The 19,830-nt window shown below is 35.0% G+C and overlaps 1 pseudogene; it reads left to right on the top strand.

The window, feature by feature from the left end:
* The first annotated feature begins 5,960 nt into the window (after nucleotides 1–5,960).
* Nucleotides 5,961–19,564, top strand: LOC149544371 (uncharacterized; annotated as a pseudogene).
* The last annotated feature ends 266 nt before the right edge of the window (nucleotides 19,565–19,830 follow it).

The raw sequence follows: 19,830 nt of genomic DNA on the forward strand, positions 1-19,830 counted from the left end.
CTTTCATTTATTTTTATTACATATGTGTAGATATGTTGTTGTTTTATACTCCTTGCCACATAATGTGATTAGGCTACTTAGACATATGTGGAAATTAAGTTATGTTTCATGGCTACACCTAATCCATCTAATTCTCTTGTTCCAAGCTACTAGGCTTCTCATGATAGGGTTGGGGAACTCTTAATTTTAGGAAGGACCTCGAGGGAGATAAACACTTTGTAGTTAGCATGATAAAAGTGTCTGGGCCACACTCCCATCGCAGATAGAGTATAGAATATGTCTAATGGATTTGGAGACCAAAGCTTACAAATGGGAACATGTTTGAGGAATCTTATTTAACTCTACATTTAATGTGATGTATATAATAATCTTATGATGACCATTTGGATGTAATTATACTCAATCGATAATGTATCTGTTATATTTATTAAATCAAGCATTTTTATGGATGGATGACATGTAGTCAACATCCTTGGATAATTCTCATGTGATATATTCCTTAATTGATAACCAATGTTTAATCCTTGATTATGGTAAGTCAAATGATTATTAAAATTTCACATTAGGGTTTCATTTGTTCATTTCCATATTTATAAGAATTGGATGTTGTGTCAATTGTTGAATAGGACATGGTTCAAATTGGTATCATAGAAATGTTTAAATCCTAGGGCCTTGGGCTACTATACTAATATGCACAAAGGAGTATGGTTTTAGGTGTTTGATCTATCTCTATGAGTAGTACAGCTCTTGGTTTTGCACTCAAGCCTTGAGTTCACTATATTAGTCATACAATTGTAAGTATTGGTGACTTGAGTTGAATGATGTGTCTCATAGTTATCATTATTTTGACATGGAAATGATAAGATGTTCCTTAAGTAAGTAATGATATTGGATTGACGTTACAATCTTTTAAATATTGTCAAAGTGAAACTTTCTTTAATCAATGGTAAGTTCAATATCTCATATTGGTAGGATTCTATGAATTCTATGTCTGCACAATATGAACTTTTAGAGTTAAGAATAAAGTATTTGATTCTTTCACATGTGAGGCAAGAAGGGTGTAAATTGCTATTATTCATTGAGGTAGTAAATTGATGGTTAGGAATGCATATGAAGTTTTGTACATGGCTTGTGATAATGATAGAAAATTTGTCTTAAATTGTGCAAGTGGCACATGTTGCATATGTGGTACAAGAAATCTAATATTATCTTCATGAGATTCTTGGTAGAGAGGGAGGGGTAGAAGTGATGCTTTTATTTTTCACTCTACCTGGTAGTGTAATGATGGTACTAATATGATTTGGAAAAATCTATGTGCATATATTTATTCAATATGATTTCCCATGTTCTATCTCAATACCACATCCTTGATTATTGCTACTTGGACATATGTGAGAAGTAGTATGTTTCAAGGTTGCACCAGATAGCTTTTACCATTGGTATTGGCATTCTGTAGTTAGGAATTCTATATGTTAGGTAGGATCCCAAGAAAGTGTAAGGCTTCATGGTTGGTTAAGAGAACCTCAACCATATTTTATGTGATGATTGAATGGTGAGTAGGTCATACATCACAACATGTTCTTATATGTTGGTTAACCACACTTACTTAAATGAAACTATGAATATTAATGTTAATTTATAAAAATTTTGACTTAAAATTTCCTTGAAATATTGTGGTGACAAGATAGGATTGAAGGCTTAGGTCACAAAAATGAAAAAAGTGTGTCTACTAATATTTACATGACTAGTCGGCATACCTAGATGATTCACTAATTTGAGTGGATCAAATCACATATGGTTAATTGTACTAGTATGATGGTACAAATTGTAGGAGACTAGGAAAGAAGGAGGTGATCTTACACTAGGGTTTAACATTTAGGGTTTATCATTTCTATTTAGCTATGTTCCCTCTCCAATTGATTACTATCCATACTGCTCTCCACTCTTTGAGCCCTACAATTATTGACCTCCTAAGGGTGAAAAAGGATAGAAGAGACTCATAAATACTTCTTCTCTCTAGAGTTCCCAATAAGAGGTGGGTAAGAAGGTGAAGCTAGAAAAGATTTAAAAATCAAAAGATGCCAAAAATCCAAATATTTTTGTTCAAATAGTGTCACTTGGCACATGTATAGTTCCCAATGCTTGGTTGTACCTATTCTACCTATTGACACTTAAAATCTACTAGCTTGTCTCCTTCTGTAGGACTCAACATCAAATTACTTTTCTTTACTTGAAATTCACTGTACTCAGCTTCCGTAGGGATAGATAGCAACCATAGAATTTCTTGGATCGTATTGAGCTCGACATAAAAAAAACTAGTAGACAACAAAACTAAAGAGATCAACAACTTTTCATAAATGTGAGTTCTTATTTTCAAAGTTAAATAGAATATTTAAGGAAATATACAAATGGTTTGTAGTGTAAATAGTTGTATTCTCATAAATTTTAGTATTTCTAGAAAGTGGAGCCCTAGGAAAAATTGCAGAAGTGAGAAGATGGGTAGGGATCCTAGGAGAGTGGAACATAATATAATTAAAGACACTACTTGTAACAATATTACACTATGTATCATTCTCAACAAAAAAGGAATGGCACCCTACATGGAATCTTTGATTGGCTTTGATTTTAGCTTCTCCTTTTTAGTTACAAATAGTTGGAAGGATAGAAAAGTAATGATTGAGAGTATCACTTTCAAAAGTAATGAAGAGTTGATAACCCAAGCTATTGGGTTATCCACTGAAGGGCCTGAAAAAAAAGATGAGTAGGATTATAGATGAGGACAACATTAAAATGTTTTTCTACAAAGATGAGGAATGATTGAAGTTGTGAATTGGTTTTAGCATAGGAGAGTTGTCTTGCTTGTTGTAGGGTGGTTTTCTCCTTTATCCTAAAGTATTTTATGCTTGAGGGTAAATATGGAGTTTATTATTTTTACCAATTCCCTTTCTTGCATCACTTTTGTTTCCATCACTTGAATTCTTGATTCTATTTTACTGGATTTTTTGTGATCCATGGTGAATGACATTAGAGAATGTAGGAGACTAGGAAAGAAGGAGGTGAACTTATACTAGGGTTTAATGTTTAGGCTTTATCATTTCCATTTAGCTATGTTCCTTCTCTTATTTATTACTATCCATATTGTTCCCTCTCTCTCTCCAAACCCTCTAATTATTGACCTCCTAAGGGTGAAAAAGAATAAAAGAGACTGATAAGTACTTCCCCTCTCTCTAGTTTCCAAAGAGAGGTGGGTAAGAAGGTGAAGTAAAAAAAATGAAAAATCTAAAGATGCCAAAAAACCTAAGCTTGAACTAAAGGAATGCCTGGTTGACTTAGAGGTTGAAGAGAAAATATCTAACAAATTCGTTGAGATAAATAACATACGTAGGATGAAAGAAAAAGTGGTGAGAAAAAAATATGTTGATGAAAATAAATCCACTTTAAATTAGAGATAAATGTTGGGTTAGAGAGGGGAACACATGATAGCAACAGTGACACACATGTCTCTATAAGTGTTAAATTGGAGTAAACAATTGAATCTATAGAAATTCATTAAGTTGAGATTAAGTAAATTCACCTCCCTCCTCCCCACAAGATAAAGGAAAATATGACATTGTGATTGCAAATATCATAATGGAGATTAAATATACGGATCTTAGTTTTTGTGATCATTGCATGGACAATGTGAAGGATGGGCAAGTGCACAAAGATAGTGAACAAAAGGGGAGTATAAGTTAACACATTTTTTCTGAAATCAGGTAAACATGAACATGGAACACTACTTAAGGAACATTATTCTTCTATAGAAATTTCAACAAATCAATTGATACAAGTTATGGTAACAATATTACAAATTAAAATTCAAACTAATACATTTATATCTTATTTATTTTAGAATTTGTATTATTTGTATTACTTTCCCTACTATCTCAACTTATTATTTACATACAAATCTTAATAATAATTTTACTATTCCTATTTAATCAACATTCCTATTTTCAATATGTGCTTTCATATTTTTCTTAAAATAATTAAAGATTTCAATATTAAATTAATTGAAAAAAAAATTACTAATAAGAAAAATAAATCAGGTTATATAATATACATGTAACTTTTATAATAATTATATTAAATATTTATATATTTATTTGAACACCCCAAACATACCTTATTTTAAAACCCAAATAGTCTTTCAATTTTTTCTATTTTTAATTTTGAAAAAAAAAAAATTACACATCTTAATAAATTAATCATATACTAATTTAACACCATTATTTATATATTTATATTTTACAAGTTAAACAATGCATGTTCATTAATATTTAAAAAATTGAAACTAAATAGATAAATATTGTCATAATTTAATTTAATAGTTTACTAAAAAAATAAAAATATTTAAGAAATTTATTTTCACATCCAATTGTAATAACCATATTAACATGGCTTGATGGCTACTACGAACTTGGATGGAGTAGCATATGGTCATCCATGAAACTTAGATAGGGGAAAATATCTCATATGAAAATACATGTAGTACGCTTTTAGCTTAAGGGCTCGTTTGGTTGTTGGCATAGTAATTGAAAATTAGAATAGAAAAATGGAATGAGATTGAGAATAAAAAAGGACAATTCCAATCCTATTTGATTCACTTGGAATTCAATTGAAATTATGTTATTCTATTGTTTGGTTGCACAAAAAATGGAATAGGAATAAGGTTAAGTTTTACATTTTTGAAAGTATTTCCTTTAAATTTTTTGAGGTTAGTTTATTTATTTTTGGTTAATTTTTCAATAATAATAAAAGGGTTAATTTATTCTCAAGAAATATAATTTATTTCATTTTTTTAAACAAATGGATATTATTTTTATTTTTTATTGTTAAGAGGCCGAAGCTAAGATTAATTATTATGTGTTGTTATTGATTATTAATATTATTTATTAATTTGCAAGTAGATTTGAACCCTAAACCTCTTTGATAAGAGGCTCACTATTTACTGTTGTGTTGTAGGCTCTTGCCTAACAAATAGATGTAATTTTAAAAATGTTATAAAAAATATTTTTAAAAAATTAAATTAAATTAAAAGATTAATCAATTAATTATTAATTAAAAAAAACAAATTAATTGTTTAAAAAAAAAAAATCAATTGAAAATAGAAATGGTCTATTTCAATAATAAAGCATATTCCAATTTTGAACCAACATATTGAAAGAAAATATTTTAACATTTTTTGGGCTGAACACAATTGCTATACACTTTGAAATTTGTTTAAGACGCAAACTTAATGTAGCTTGTAGCAGCTACTAGATATTTTCTATTTTCTCCTAATTATTAATGTTTGAAATTGTTCTGGGCTTGGAACATTTTGTTGCATTTAAAAATTGGGTCTGAACAATGATTCAAGCATCTAGTCGTTTTGTCGCTGTTACATTTTACAGAATTCCTTATCACTAAAATTTATTATGTTTTACAGAAATTCCTACTCACTAAAATTGTCTTGTACGTTGCATTTTTATACTTTTAGCCGATGAATCAGTGATTGTAAAATTCTTGATAAAATTTGTACTGTTATACTTCATTCAATTAATAAATAAATAAAAATTGGGTCTGAAAAAAAGTTGTTAAAAAAATATGCTCTTGTTGAGACGGCAATGTCTGACAAAGTCGTTACAAAATGGTTATTGTAAATTTATGTCCTCTACCAAGTCAAGTCAACTAATTATTATTAAATTATATATAGAGATTGCTTATGCGCATTTAGTGTACACCTATATCGTACGTTTATAGTTGCCATTGTTGACGCCACAAGTCTGGCAAGTCTTGTCCAACTGTATCTTCTCATATTCCTTTCAAACATCGTCCTTTCTCTTTCTTCACGATTTTCACAATATTCTTCACCCAAATTAATGACTTCTTCCTTATTTATACTTATAGCTCCCTTCTCATATTCCTTACCAAAACGATCCATGGCGCCCATGAACATGAAGTTAAGTTTCTTTGGTTTTGCTCTCCTCTTTCTTCTCCGCTTCTACTGCAGATGTTTCCACAGCGAGAGGGAAGCCCTTCTTTGCACTAACGCAGCCTTACAGACTGAATCTTTGTATCGGTGGGAGAATGGAACAGATTGTTGTGACTGGCCCGGCATATCCTGCAATAATGTCACGCATCACGTAGTCATTGTTAGTCTGATTGGATGTTGGGCATTTGAAGAGAGGCCTGTGGTTGGAGGAAGCATCATATGGCAGAGCTTGTGCAGCCTCACTTCTGTTGAATCCATAACCCTCTCTCAAAATGGAATACCAGGTACTCTTCCACCCTGTTTGGGAAACCTCTCTTCTCTCATATACCTGGATTTAGGCTACAATAAGTTCAATGGCCACATTCTTTTTGTGAGAAATAAATCACAACTTAAAAAAATTTCACTCGGCACTAACTAGTGCCGAGTGCCAGTTTTCTCGGCACCTTAAGGAGTCGAGTGGCAGTTTGCTCAGCACATGAAGGTGCCGAGTGATAAGTAGTAGGTGCCAAGTTAGCTCAGTACAAGAAAAAGCCGAGTAAGCTCAGCACACAAGAGGCAATGCTCGGCAACAATGGGTGCCGAGTGAGCTCGGCTCAAACTGAAAAAATTATAACTTAGAGAAATTTCAACATGAATGTTTCCACCATTAAAACCAAAGAGCCAAAGCTTGAAGCTTGTAAACAAACTTCTCAAATGCAATGTATAGAGTAAGAATAATGGATTTACTTATGCCTCCTTGCTTTCTATTCAACTTTGATTCAAACTATTACAAATCTGGGAGCATTCAGCTTCAACCAGAAAAACCCTAAAATAACCCTAAGAACTTCAAACTCATAAACAACTTAAAAAATTGAACTTGTAGCTCTAATTGCTGCATACAATAACACTTGGAGAAATCACTGCTTCACAGGTCAAATCAAGCAATAAACTATGAACTTATAGAATGACAGGTAGAAACACATGCAACTGCAGGCACGACAATGATTCCTTCTATCTCTGCAACGACTGATCTGCTGATCACTTCCTTTCTTCTTTTCTGCTCTTCTACTCTCTTCAACTTCTCTCTGTCTGGTCAAATGAATCTGATCATTATTTTTTGTCTTCTGACCTAAAATATTTTTCCCTCTCACTTTTCAAACTTACCTATTGGCAATAAATTTTTTGAACGTTCTACAATCCGTCAAGTGGTAGGTGGGTGTTTGGCTCCAGGGGCAAGACAACCATCGCATTAAATTCCAACACTCCCCCTTTGGCCCGAGCCAAACAAAACAAGGATCACTACTAATCCACATCAACTACACCAAGACACTCTCTTAGGTGTACAAAAGTTCCAATGCCTAATGGCTTTGTGAACATGTCTGCTAGCTACTGCTCAGACTTACAAAATTCCATTTTGATATCCCCATTCTCCACCAACTCTCTGATAAAGTGATATTTGATCTCAATATGCTTGCTTCTACTATGGAAGACTAGATTCTTGGACAATACAATTGGTGAGATGTTGTCATAATAAATCGTTGTTCTATCCTCTTGCCTTTCATTCAAATTTGTCAAGATCCTCCTTAACCAAATAGCCTGACATGCTACTACATTTGCTGCAATATATTTAGCCTTTGCTGTAGATTGAGTAACAATAGGTTGTTCTTGGATGCCCATGAAATTGCACCCAATCTCATATGAAATACATATCTAGAAGTGTTCTTCCTATCATCTATACTTCTAGCCTAATCACTATCAATATAACCTATCAACTTAAATTCATTTGTTTCAATATACAAAATCCCAAATCCTTTTGTACCTTTCACATACCTTAGGATCCTTTTTCCCACTTGCCAATGGGAATCCTTTGAATTTTCCATAAATCTAGAAATTAGACTTACTGCATGCATCAAGTCTAGCTGAGTTGCAGTCAAATATATTAAACTTTCAACCATACTCTTGTATAGTGTTGGATCCACTCTCTTGCTAGACTCTTCCTTGCTCAACTTCAGACCTACTACTGTTCGTGTGGGGGATGCCTTACTATTCTGCATTTTGAATCTTTCCAAGATCTTCCCTACATATTTTTCTTGAGAGATGAAGATGCCATTATGCATTTGTTTTACTTCTATGCCTAGAAAGTACTTCAAGAAACCTAGGTCTGTCATTTCAAACTCATTTTTCATGGCCTCTTTGAACTTACTAATTAGAGCCTTATTATTACCAGTAAAAATCAAATCATCTACATACAAGACAACAACTAACACATTTCCATTTTCTGCCTTGATGTAGACAGTATGCTCATCCTTGCTTTTGCTAAAGCCATTTCTCATCAAATATGAGTCAATCTTGTTGTACCATGCCCGTGGAGCTTGCTTGAGCCCATAAAGAGCTCTTTTCAATCTATATACTTTGTGTTCTTCACCTGCAACTTCATAACCAAGTGGCTACTTCACATAGACTTCTTCTTTCAATATACCATTTAGGAAGGTGAACTTCACATCCATTTGAAATACCTTCCATTTGTGTTGAGCTACAATTGGTATGACAACACACACTGTTTACATTCTTGCAACTGGGGCATATGTCTCATCATAATCTCTGCCATACTACTATTTGTAGCCCTTGACTACCATCCTTGCCTTATGCCTATCAATCTTGCCTTCAACATTGCATTTGGTCTTGTAGACCCATTTCACTCCAATCACTTCCTTGTTGCGAGGCAATTCAATTAGCTCCCATGTCTCAATCCTTTCTATAGCATTTATCTCCTCATCCATGGCCTTGCACCATTTCTTCTCCTTAATAGCTTCTTCAAAATATATTGGATCGCTATGAGAAAATAATGCAAAATTAACACTATCATCATAATCTTCATACCTTTCATCTTGTTATATCTCCCTAAGACTCTTGGTGTTTCTTGGTAATAGGGAGGAGAGTGTGGGATCAAAATCTTCACTGCTGCTGCTTTGTCGACCAACTTGGTCTTCATTGTTACTCAACATTGACACTCGGTCATGCCTAGAGGAGCTTAGTAATCACTGAGGCTGCTTTCCTTTTCTTCTATCTGCTCCTTCTTCTCGTTGTTCATCAACATCCTCTTTACTCATAATTGACACTTTACTTGAGGTGCTTAGTGATTCATCAGTCGGTTCATACCAAGACTGATTTTCAAGAAATTCTACATCTCTTGAGAGAATCATCTTGTTGTTCAATGGGTCATACAATCTGTATGCATTTGATTCTAAGCTGTGCCCTGTGAAGATGCACTTCACTCCTTTTTCATCCAATTTCTGCCTTTACTCTTTAGGCACATGTGCATATGCTACACATCCAAACACCCTTAGCTATTCAACTATCCATCTTCCTCGTGACCATGCTTCCATTGGAATTCTATCATGGATAGCCTTTGTAGGACACCTATTAATTAGGTAAACTATTGTTTCCATAGCCTCTCCCCAAAATTCAATTGGGAGACCTTTCTCTTTCACCATGCCCCTTGCCATTTCAACAATGGTCATATTCTTTCTTTTAGCCACTCCATTCCACTGTGGTGTATAGCTAGCTATGAGCTCTTTCTTTATACCATGTTTCTTGCAAAAATTTATAAAAGAATTGGAGGTATACTCCCCTCCTCAATATGATCTTAGGACTTTGATATAGTGTCCACATTCTCTTTCAGCTTGGGCTTTGAACTCAAGAAATGTATCAAATGCTTCAGATTTAGATTTCAAAAAATAAACCCATGTCCTACGATCGAAATCATCAATAAATGTCATGAAATAAGTACTCCCCCCAATGGAAGTAACTTGCATAGGACTTACTAGGTCAATATGCACTAACTCTAATGGATATCTAGCCCTACTTGAGCCTTTGTTTCTTACCCAAAATACAAGCCTCACACTTGTCACATGAATTCCCTATTCGTGGAAAACCTTCTACCATTGTTTTATTTGACAAAAAATTTAAACCAGCATAGCCAAGATGACCATACCTAAGGTGCCATTGCCGTGAAGGGTCTTCAATCACACTCATTAGAGTTAATTGTGTGGGAGGTGCGACACCAAATTGAGATGAGAAACATGTCTCTATCCTCAAGGGAAACATTCTATTCTTTATCATTTGAACTACTGCAAGTAAGTTCTTGCTCCCACCCTTTTCATGAATGACACACGTGTCATTTTCTATCAGTACTTTGTATCCATTTTGAATGAGCTAACCAATGCTCATCAAAATTGTGCTTCATACTAGGGGAAAAATACACATTTTGTATTTCCTTCTTCTCACCTTGCTTGGTGCACAACATAATAGATCTTTTGCACACTACTGGTAGGGTTCCATTATTACCCATTTTAATTTTAGATTTGAATCTCTTTTCAATGAATGAAAATAAGGTTTCATTACCACTCATGTGGTTGCTACATCCACTATCGAGGTACCCAACCTCAGGGCTTCCTTCTTCACCAACATTATAGATGATGAAGGCAGTGGCATTGTTTCCACTTCCCATGTTCACATTAACCACATTTTCTTGTCCTGACTGATCATTTTGCTTCTTCCAGCATTCACTTGCATAATGCTCAAATTTATAACAGTAGTAGCATTCTACATTACTCATATTTGAGTTGTAGTTTTTCTTACCTCCTCTTGAAGTATTTTGTGAGCTACTTGCTCCATTCGCTCTTCTTGAGCTTTTTGCTACAACATTTCTTTGTCCTCCATTTCCTCGGCCTCTGCCTCTGGAGTTTCTGCCTAAGCCATTTCCTGCTCTCCCCCTTGCTCTTGGATTTGATTGAGCCTTGAATGCTTGCTCTTAAAAAGAAGAAAATGCAAGTTTGTTGATCCTATGCTCATGGGTTTGAAGAGTACCCATCAACTCATCCATGGTCAAAATAGTGAGGTCTTTTGCCTCTTCTATGGTCATGACCAAGTTTTCATATTTATGAGGTAAACTCTTCAATATCTTTTCCACTATCCTCTGCTCTTGATAGTCTTCTCTATTTGACTTCAGATGGCTAATCACATTGATGGTCCTTGAACTAAAATCTGCAATTGATTCATTTTCCCTCATTTGAAAGTTCTCAAACTCCCTACTTATATTTTGTAGCTTTACTGCACAAACTTTATCAGTCCCCTTATAGTTCATCTCAATTTTATCTCATGCTTCCTTTGCATAATTTGCTGCTGCAATCTTGGAAAAAATAGTTTCTATCATTGCTGCCTCAATAAGACTCAATGCCTTTGCATCTTTTCTCCTTATCTCTTTTAGCTGAGTCTTCTGTGGATTTGTGAGAGTAGCATACTGAGTTGGTTCTATCACATCATTGAACCTATTAATCGCAAAATCTCATAAATCATTTGCAACCATTATGGTCTTCATCTTCTTTGCCCATGTATCATAATTTTGTCCATTGAAGGGTGGTGGCTACTACCATATTTTTCTTGCATCTCTTGCCATGTTAAATATCTCAGAAAAAATTCCCTAACTCATTGTGGATGTGGTGCCTCAAAGCTCTGAAACCATGTGAGAAATAAATCACAACTTTAAAAAACTTCCCTTGGCACTAACTAGTGCCGAGTGCCAGTTTTCTCGGCACCTTAAGGAGTCATGTGGTAGTTTTCTTGGCACGTGAAATTGCCAAGTGATAGGTAGTAGGTGCTGAGTTAGCTCGGCACAAGAAGAAGTCAAGTAAGCTCAGCATACAAGAGGCAATACTCAGCAACAATGGATGCCGAGTGAGCTTGGCTCAAACTAAAAAAATTATAACTTAGAAAAATTTTAACGTGAATGTTTACACCATTAAAACCAGAGAGCCAAAGCTTGAAGCTTCTAAATGAACTTCTCAAATGCAATGTATAGAGAAAGAATACTGGATTTACATATGCCTCCTTGCTTTCTATTCAACTTTGATTCAAACTATTACAAGTCTGGGAGCATTCGGCTTCAATCAGAAGAACCCTAAAATAACCCTAAGAACTTCAAATTCATAAACAACTTAACACTTTGAACTTGTAGCTCTAATGGTTGCATGCAATAATGCCTAGAACAATCACTACTTCACAGGTCGAATCAAGCAATAAACTATGAACTTATAGAATGATAGGTAGAAACACATGCAACTATACGGATGATAATGATTCCTTCTATCTCTACAATGACTGATCTACTGATCACTTCTTTTCTTCTTTTATGCTCTTCTACTCTCTTCAACTTCTCTCTGTCTCGTCGAATGAATCTGATCATTCCTTTTTGTCTTCTGACCTAAAACATTTTTCCCTCTCATTTTTCAAACTCACCTATTGGAAATAAATTTTTTGAATGATCTACAATCTGTCAGGTGGTAGGTGGGCATTTGGCTCTAGGGGAAAGACAACCACTACATTAAATTCCAACACCTTTGTCCTTTTCAAGTATGCCTTCTCTCACATACTCTAATCTAAGTGCTAATAGGTTCAATGGTAGCATTCCTTTGTCCTTTGCAAACATGTCTTCTCTTACGCACCTGGATCTAAGTGGTAATATGCTAAATGGGAATATTCCATTCTCCCTTGGAAACATGTCTTCTCTTGATGTCCTTAGATTATATGGTAATAATCTAGAAGGTGAAACTGTGCTTAGTAACATTTGTATGCTCATGAGCCTTAGTGAACTCGATCTTGGTCACAACCAGTTGAATGGAAGTATACCATCTTGTCTAGGCACTCTGTCTTCTCTAAATTACCTATGGCTTTTCAACAATCATCCGAGTAGTAATATCCAAGACTCCTTGGGGAATCTCTCTTCTCTAGCTAGCTTAGACCTTTCTAGCAATCGTTTGAGTGGTGGTATACCAAATTCGTTGTGCAGTCTTTCTTCACTTGAAATTTTCGACATGTCTTACAACCAGCTAAATGGATCTCTTCCCTCATTTTCAAGGATCTCCTCCATTTATGCACTATATGCTGAGGCGAACACATTTTCTCCCTTAGTACTGCCCTCTTCACTTGAATATCTCTATTTCACATTAAATGGCCATCAGATTATTTCTTAGGATTTCATTGAGTGCCTTATTAAATTATAGGAATTGTCCCTATCTAATTGTGTAATTAATACTCGCACCACTTAGATTTCGTCATTTCAAGTATATATCTTACATATCACGTCATGTAAGATAGATGGTCAAATCACCTCATGGATTTCAACATAGTTCTCACTTACAGACTTGAAATTAACTAACAATAATCTTCTTGGAGAAATTCCTTCTTGGTTAATGGACATGAATCTAATGAACATCAATCTCACAACAAATCATCTAGAAGGTCTTCTTTTGCTAAACACTTCAGTTCAGAGAAACCTGCATGCCTTGGATGTGTCTCACAATGCATTAAGCAGACAACTACCATCAATTTGGCTTCCTACCATAAAAATATCGTTACTCAACGACAATTTTTTGATGAGAAATATCCCTACAAACTTGTAAGTTGTCCCTTCTTTAAAGATGTTAGATTTTGCAAACAATCAGTTGAATGGAATGATTTCTCAAAGCTTAGCCAATTGTTCTGAGCTTCAAATGTTGAATTTTGGAGATAATGATTTGGTAGGAATGGTTCCCTATGAGTTTGGTGACCTAACAAAATTGTAGTCACTAGTGATAAAGAATAACTAGTTGAATGGATCATTTCCTCTCTCCCTATAAAACTACATAGAACTATATTTTCTAGATGTTGGGCAAAACTTATTGAAATGCCACATTCCAAAGTCAATTGGATAGTTCTCACAGTTAAAAGTGTTAAATGGGGGAGAATAATTTTGAAGGGAGTATTCCTACTGAAATCAGCCACCTGAAGTAGCTCTAGATCTTGGACCTTTCTTCAAACTTCCTATCTAGGTGTATACTGTTGAGAACATATGTCTCAACCTTGCAATCTTCTTTTGAAAATTTCCAAAATTTGTTTATGAAAGTTTTCCACTCTTTTATGCATTGGAAATTGGTTAATGAGTTGTCAAAAATGAGTCTTGTCCATAGTAGAATATAGGTAGGTCATTTTTAGAGCCTTGGTGACTCATTTTGTGACTCTTATGGGGGTCTAGACTAAGAGATAAAATTGTGGATGGGATTACTATTTTAACCTGGTTGTTTTTCCATATTGGAAATGTAAATGTCAAAAATGGGTAACATGTGGCATGGTAGTTTTGCCCATGGTTTTATAAAACCACAATTAGTTTTTAGGTTGTAAAATCACTATAAAAGGAGGGCTTGGGGAAGTGTTTGTGTAATTCAGTTTAGTTTGCAAGACTGGTGCTAGAAGGAGTCTCTCTAAGTTTGAGTTGTGGTGATGCGCTCCTATAACAACTTGCATTACAAGTGTATTGTAATCATCTTGGTTTGATAATACATTGTGCAAGTTTTGGAGGGTGGGGTTTTCCTCTCAAAAGGGTTTCCCCATGGTAATCATTGTGTTATGTTTTCATTATTATTTTGATTATGTTGTTATGCATTTCTCGAGTCTCTTCAATAGTTAGTTGAATTTGCATAATCATCCTTTCAAGATTAGTGTAGGAAGCAATTCTGTGCACCTTTTCTTCCTTACAAGTGGTATTAGAGCTTGGCTAGTTTTGGTTCTATTTGTTAGGTACAAGGATTTTTGAGCTAATCAAGGTTTGAGTGGGAGCTTGTGCAGAGTATTTCATTTCTGTGTTGCCGGATTGAAAAGATGGCAAGCATGTTAGGGAGAATTGATGTTGAAAAGTTTTTTGGCACAAACTTTGAGATGTGGAAGTTGAAGTTGGAAGATCTATTGACTGATTGGGATCTATGGGATGTGATTGATGAGAAAAAGTCAAGGCCCACTGATTGGACTTTAACCACACAATATGATGTGATCGACAGAAAAGTTAAAGGTCTCATCAGATTGCATCTTGTAGACTCAATTCTGATTAATGTCCTTGAAGAACCTACCACAAAGAAGCTTTGGAAAAAGCTATGAGATATATCAAGTGAAATCACTTGTGAACAAGATTTTCTTGAGGAAGAAGTGGTATTCCTTGAGAATGGAAGAAGGTGGAAAAATTTCTGAGCATCTTGAAAGGTTCAATATGTTGGCGACTTAGTTGACCTTAGTAGGGGTGCCAATGGATGAAGAAGAAAGGTGTCAAATCTTGCTATGTTCATTGCTAGACTCATGGGATAGTCTTGTGATGGCTAGAGGAAGCACTTTAGTTGTCTTGAAGGTGGAGGATGTTGTTGGTTCTCTACATTTTGAGGAGATGAGAAGGAAGGTCTCTTTGAATGCCAAAGAGGCTTTGAGTGTTCATGAAAGACCAAAAGAAAGAGGCGAGAATGAAAAGTAGCATGGCCATTATAAGTCCAAAAATAAGGGGAGATCGAAATCTTCTAGTAAGTCCAAGGCAATCTGCTAGAAATGTGGCAAACCTAGACACTTCCAAAAGGACTCCAAAGAGGAGAAGAAAAAGAAGAAGAAGAAAGATTTTGATTCTGAGTATGAGAAGGAAGATGGAGATGCTTTCATCGCAGCCTTGGCCACTCATGTAGGTGAAAATGCATGGTTAATTGACTCAGGTGCATCTTTCCACATGACTCCTAATAGGAACTAGTTTAATAAGTATGAAAATTTTGATGGTGGTAAGGTTTATTTGGGTGATAATTCAGTACTTGATATTGTTGGTCATGGAAGTATTTGTGTGAATTTTCTAATATTAGAATTAGAAGATTTGATGGTGTCTTGCATATCCCTGGACTAGCAAGGAATTTGTTATCTATTAGTAAGATAATAGATGCAAGTGTGCATGTACATTTTTCTAAAGTAGGCGTAAAAATGGTGAGAGGCACTATGGTAATAGCAAGAGGAATCAGATTGAGTACATTATACCATCTTGATGCATGCACAGTCGAGTGCAATAGTACTTCTAGTAAGATTGTGAAAAAGACTATTCAGTTGGAGAAGGAGAAGATTTCTCTTTCAACAGATGGTCATGGTTTTTGGGTAACCAAGGGTGCTCTATCTACCGAATCAAAGTTTCCTACAGAAAAGACCATGTTATGGCACCAGAGACTCAATCACATAGGTGAGAAGGGTCTATGGATCTTGAAAAAGAAGAACCTTGTTGATGGGTTAAATGACTGCAATCTTGAATTTGATTTTTGTGAGCTTTGTATCTATGGTAAACAAAATTGCATTCAATTTTACTTGAGTTCTGATAAGTCTTCATGTATTTTGGCTCTAATGCATTTGGATGTATTTGGTATAGTTGATGTTCCTTCTATTGGCAGATCAGTTTATTATGTTTCTTTCATCGATGATTTCAATAGAAGAACATGGGTTTATTTTCTTAAAAGTAAAGCTAAAGTTTTTAGTTGTTTCAAAGAATTTAAAGGAATGGTTGAATTGTAGACTGGAAAGAAAATAAAATGTTTGAGAATTGATAATGGTGGTGAATTTTGCTCCAATGATTTTGACACATTTTGTAAAGATTGTGGTATTAAAAGAGAGAATACAACTCTGTATTCTCCATAGCAGAATGGAGTTGTAGAAAGAATGAATAGGACCCTAATGTAGAAGGCTAGTAGTATGCTAAGTGGTTCTAGACTAGAACAAAAGTTCTAGGCTGAAGCTGTAGTCGTTGCATGCTACCTGATAAATAGGTCTCCTACATCAGCTCTTGTTGATAAGACACCAATGGAGGCATGGTCAGGCCACAAGCCTTCACTTAGACATCTTAGAGTGTATGGTTGTGAGGCATATGCTTATGTGCCAAAGGAGAAGTGGAGAAAATTAGACAACAAAGCTATCAAATGTATCTTTATTGGATATAGCTATGGAGCGAAAGGATACAAGCTTTGGGATCCTCTTGCACAAATGGTATTTTATTCCAAAAGTGTTATTTTTAGAGAAACTTAGCCTTCTTCTTTTATAGTGCAGCCATAATAGATTAAATAAAAGAAATATGTGATTCAACTTCCTACTACACCTAAGAAAGTTGAATTGAGGCCCTTAGAAAGACTAGATGTTGAAGAGAGCTCTATGAGTTTTGAATCATTAGAGGAAGAGGGAGAACCTAATCATGAACCTGAACCTAATCTTGTTCGAAGATCTACTAGACAAAGGAAAACACTTGAAAGGTATGAGTATTCTCGTGATGATGGAGGTGCATATTTGCATTGAATGCTAATATTGATGAACTAAGATCTGTACAAGAGGCTCTTGGTATGAATGATTTTGAGTCCTAGAAAATAGCCATGGATGAAGAAATGGAAGCTCTTAAGAGGAATCAAGCATGGGACCTTGTACCATTTCCTAAAGGATGGATGCCTATTGGTTGTAAGTGGGTGTTCAAAAGGAAGATGGGTTTAGATGGAAGCATTGAGAAATATAAAGCACGTTTGGTTGCAAAAAGGTTACTCTCAGGTTGAGGGAGTAGATTATGGTGAGATTTTTTCTCCTGTAGCCAAAATGACATCCATTAGATTTTTTCTTTCTATTGTAGTATCTTATGATCTAGAGATCAAGAAAATGGATATGAAAATTGCTTTCCTTCATGGAGATTTGGAGGAAGAAATTTACATGTCACAAGCAGAGCACTATGTGGTGAAAGGTAAAAGTCATTTGGTCTGTAAATTGAAGAAATCCTTTTATGGTTTAAAATGGAGTCCTAGGATGTGGTACCAGAAGTTTGATATATATGTGTTGAGTTTGGGATTTGTGCAATCTAAATTTGATCACTATATGTATTTCAAATCTGATGGTGATGGTTTCCTAGTTATTGCCTTGTATGTTGATGACATGTTGTTTATTGGCAAAGAAAAAGGTTTGATTGTAGAGTTAAAATATCAACTCTCGATAAAGTTTGAAATGAAAGATCTTGGTGTAGCTAGGAACATTCTAAGAATGGAGATTATAAGAGATAGATAGAATAGAAAACTTTGGCTAGGCTAGAGTAAGTATGTTGGTACTATTTTGAAAGGATTTAATATGTAGGATTCAAGACCATTGAGTGTTCCTATTACTATGGGAACAAAGCTTTCTAGCTCACAGTGTCCTACATGCCCATTGGAGATGGAAGAGATGAGTCGTGTACCATATCATAGTGCTATTGGAAGTTTGATGTATGCTATGGTTTGTACAAGACCAGACATTGCCCAAGCAGTGGGAGTACTTTCTTGTTATATGTCTAATCTAGGGAGAGCACATTGGGATGCAGTAAAAAGAGCTTTTAGATACTTGCAAGGTACCTCAAAGTACTCAATATGTTTTCATGGAATAGGAAATGAGCATTCCTTGGATATTCGAGGCTATGTGGATTTAGACTAGCTAGTGATGTTGATAGAAGAAGATCCACTAGTGCATATGTGTTTACATTATTTGGTGGTGCAATTAGTTGGATGAGTAAGCGGTAGGTTGTGTTCACTTTGTCCACTACTAAGGAAAAGTATATGGCAGCTACTTATGCCTACAAGGAAGCCATCTAGCTAAAGAGATTGTGTTAAGATATAGAGTTCAAATAAGGTATAGTGACAATTTATAGTGACAGCCAGAGTGCAATCTGCCTAGCAAAGAACCCAACTTTTCATGTGAGGACCAAGCACATCAATGTACAATATCATTTTGTGAGAGATATGGTAAAGGATGGCAAGGTGAAGCTAGAAAATATAGAGACTTTGGTGAATGTTGCTGATGCATTAACTAAGCCCGTGGGCATAGAGAAATTCAGATGTTGTTTAGAGTCTATGGGCCTCACAACCCCTAACAATTATGTCCATGATATTTAGGATCCCCTCACTCTTGCAAGGTGTTCAACAAGTGGGAGAATGTTGAGAACATGTGTCTCAACCTTGCAATCTTCTTTTGGAAAATTCAAGAATTTGTTTATGGAAGTTTTGCACTTGTTTATACATTAGAAATTGGTTAATGAGTTGTCAAAAATGAGTCTTGTCCATAGTAGAATATAGGTAGGTCATTTTTAGAGGCTTGATGACTCATTTTCTGACTTTTATGGGGGTCTAGACTAAGAGACAAAATTGTGGACACGATTACTATTTTAACTTGGTTGTTTTTCCATATTGGAGATGTAAATGTCAAAAATGGGTAGCATGTGGCATGGTAGTTTTGCCCATGGTTTTGTTAAACCACAAGTGGGTTCCAAGTTGTAAAATCACTATAAAAGGAGGGCTTGGGGAAGTGTTTGTGTAATTGAGTTCAGTTTGCAAGACTAGTGCTAGAAGGAGTCTCTCCAAGTTTGAGTTGTGGTGATGCAATCCTATAAGAACTTGCAGTGCAAGTGTATTGTAATCATCTTGGTTTGATAATACATTGTGTGAGTTTTGGAGGGTGGGGTTTTTCTATTGAAAAGGTTTCCCCATGGTAATTAGTATGTTATGTGTTCATTGTTATTTTGATTATGTTGTTATGCATTTCTTGAGTCTTTGCAATAGTTAGTTTAATTTGCATAATCATCCTCTCAAGATTAGCATAGGAAACAATTCTACACACCTTTGCTTCATTACAATACCCCATAGTATTCTCAATTTACAAGCGATAATGATAGAACCATACGCAAAATTTATTAGGATTTAGTTTTCAAATTGTACTGTTATGTCGCCAATGTCTCACTCGGCATACTTATCGTATGTTTATAAGAATGAGTTTTATATGTATTCCAAAGGAAGAGATGAGAACTACACATATTTTTTTCCTGACATGGTGTCAATAGAGCTTTCAAACAATCAACTGACTGGGGATATTCCCTCTAATTTGGGGAAGTTGAATGGGTTGAAGCCACTTAACCTTTCTATGAATAATTTGAATGGTACTATTCCAAATAATCTTGTAAATTTGAGTTG

Source organism: Cupressus sempervirens, chromosome 8 (assembly GCF_028749045.1).
Source record: "Cupressus sempervirens isolate cs-2001-9-10 chromosome 8, ASM2874904v1, whole genome shotgun sequence".
NCBI classification, from domain to species: domain Eukaryota; kingdom Viridiplantae; phylum Streptophyta; class Pinopsida; order Cupressales; family Cupressaceae; genus Cupressus; species Cupressus sempervirens.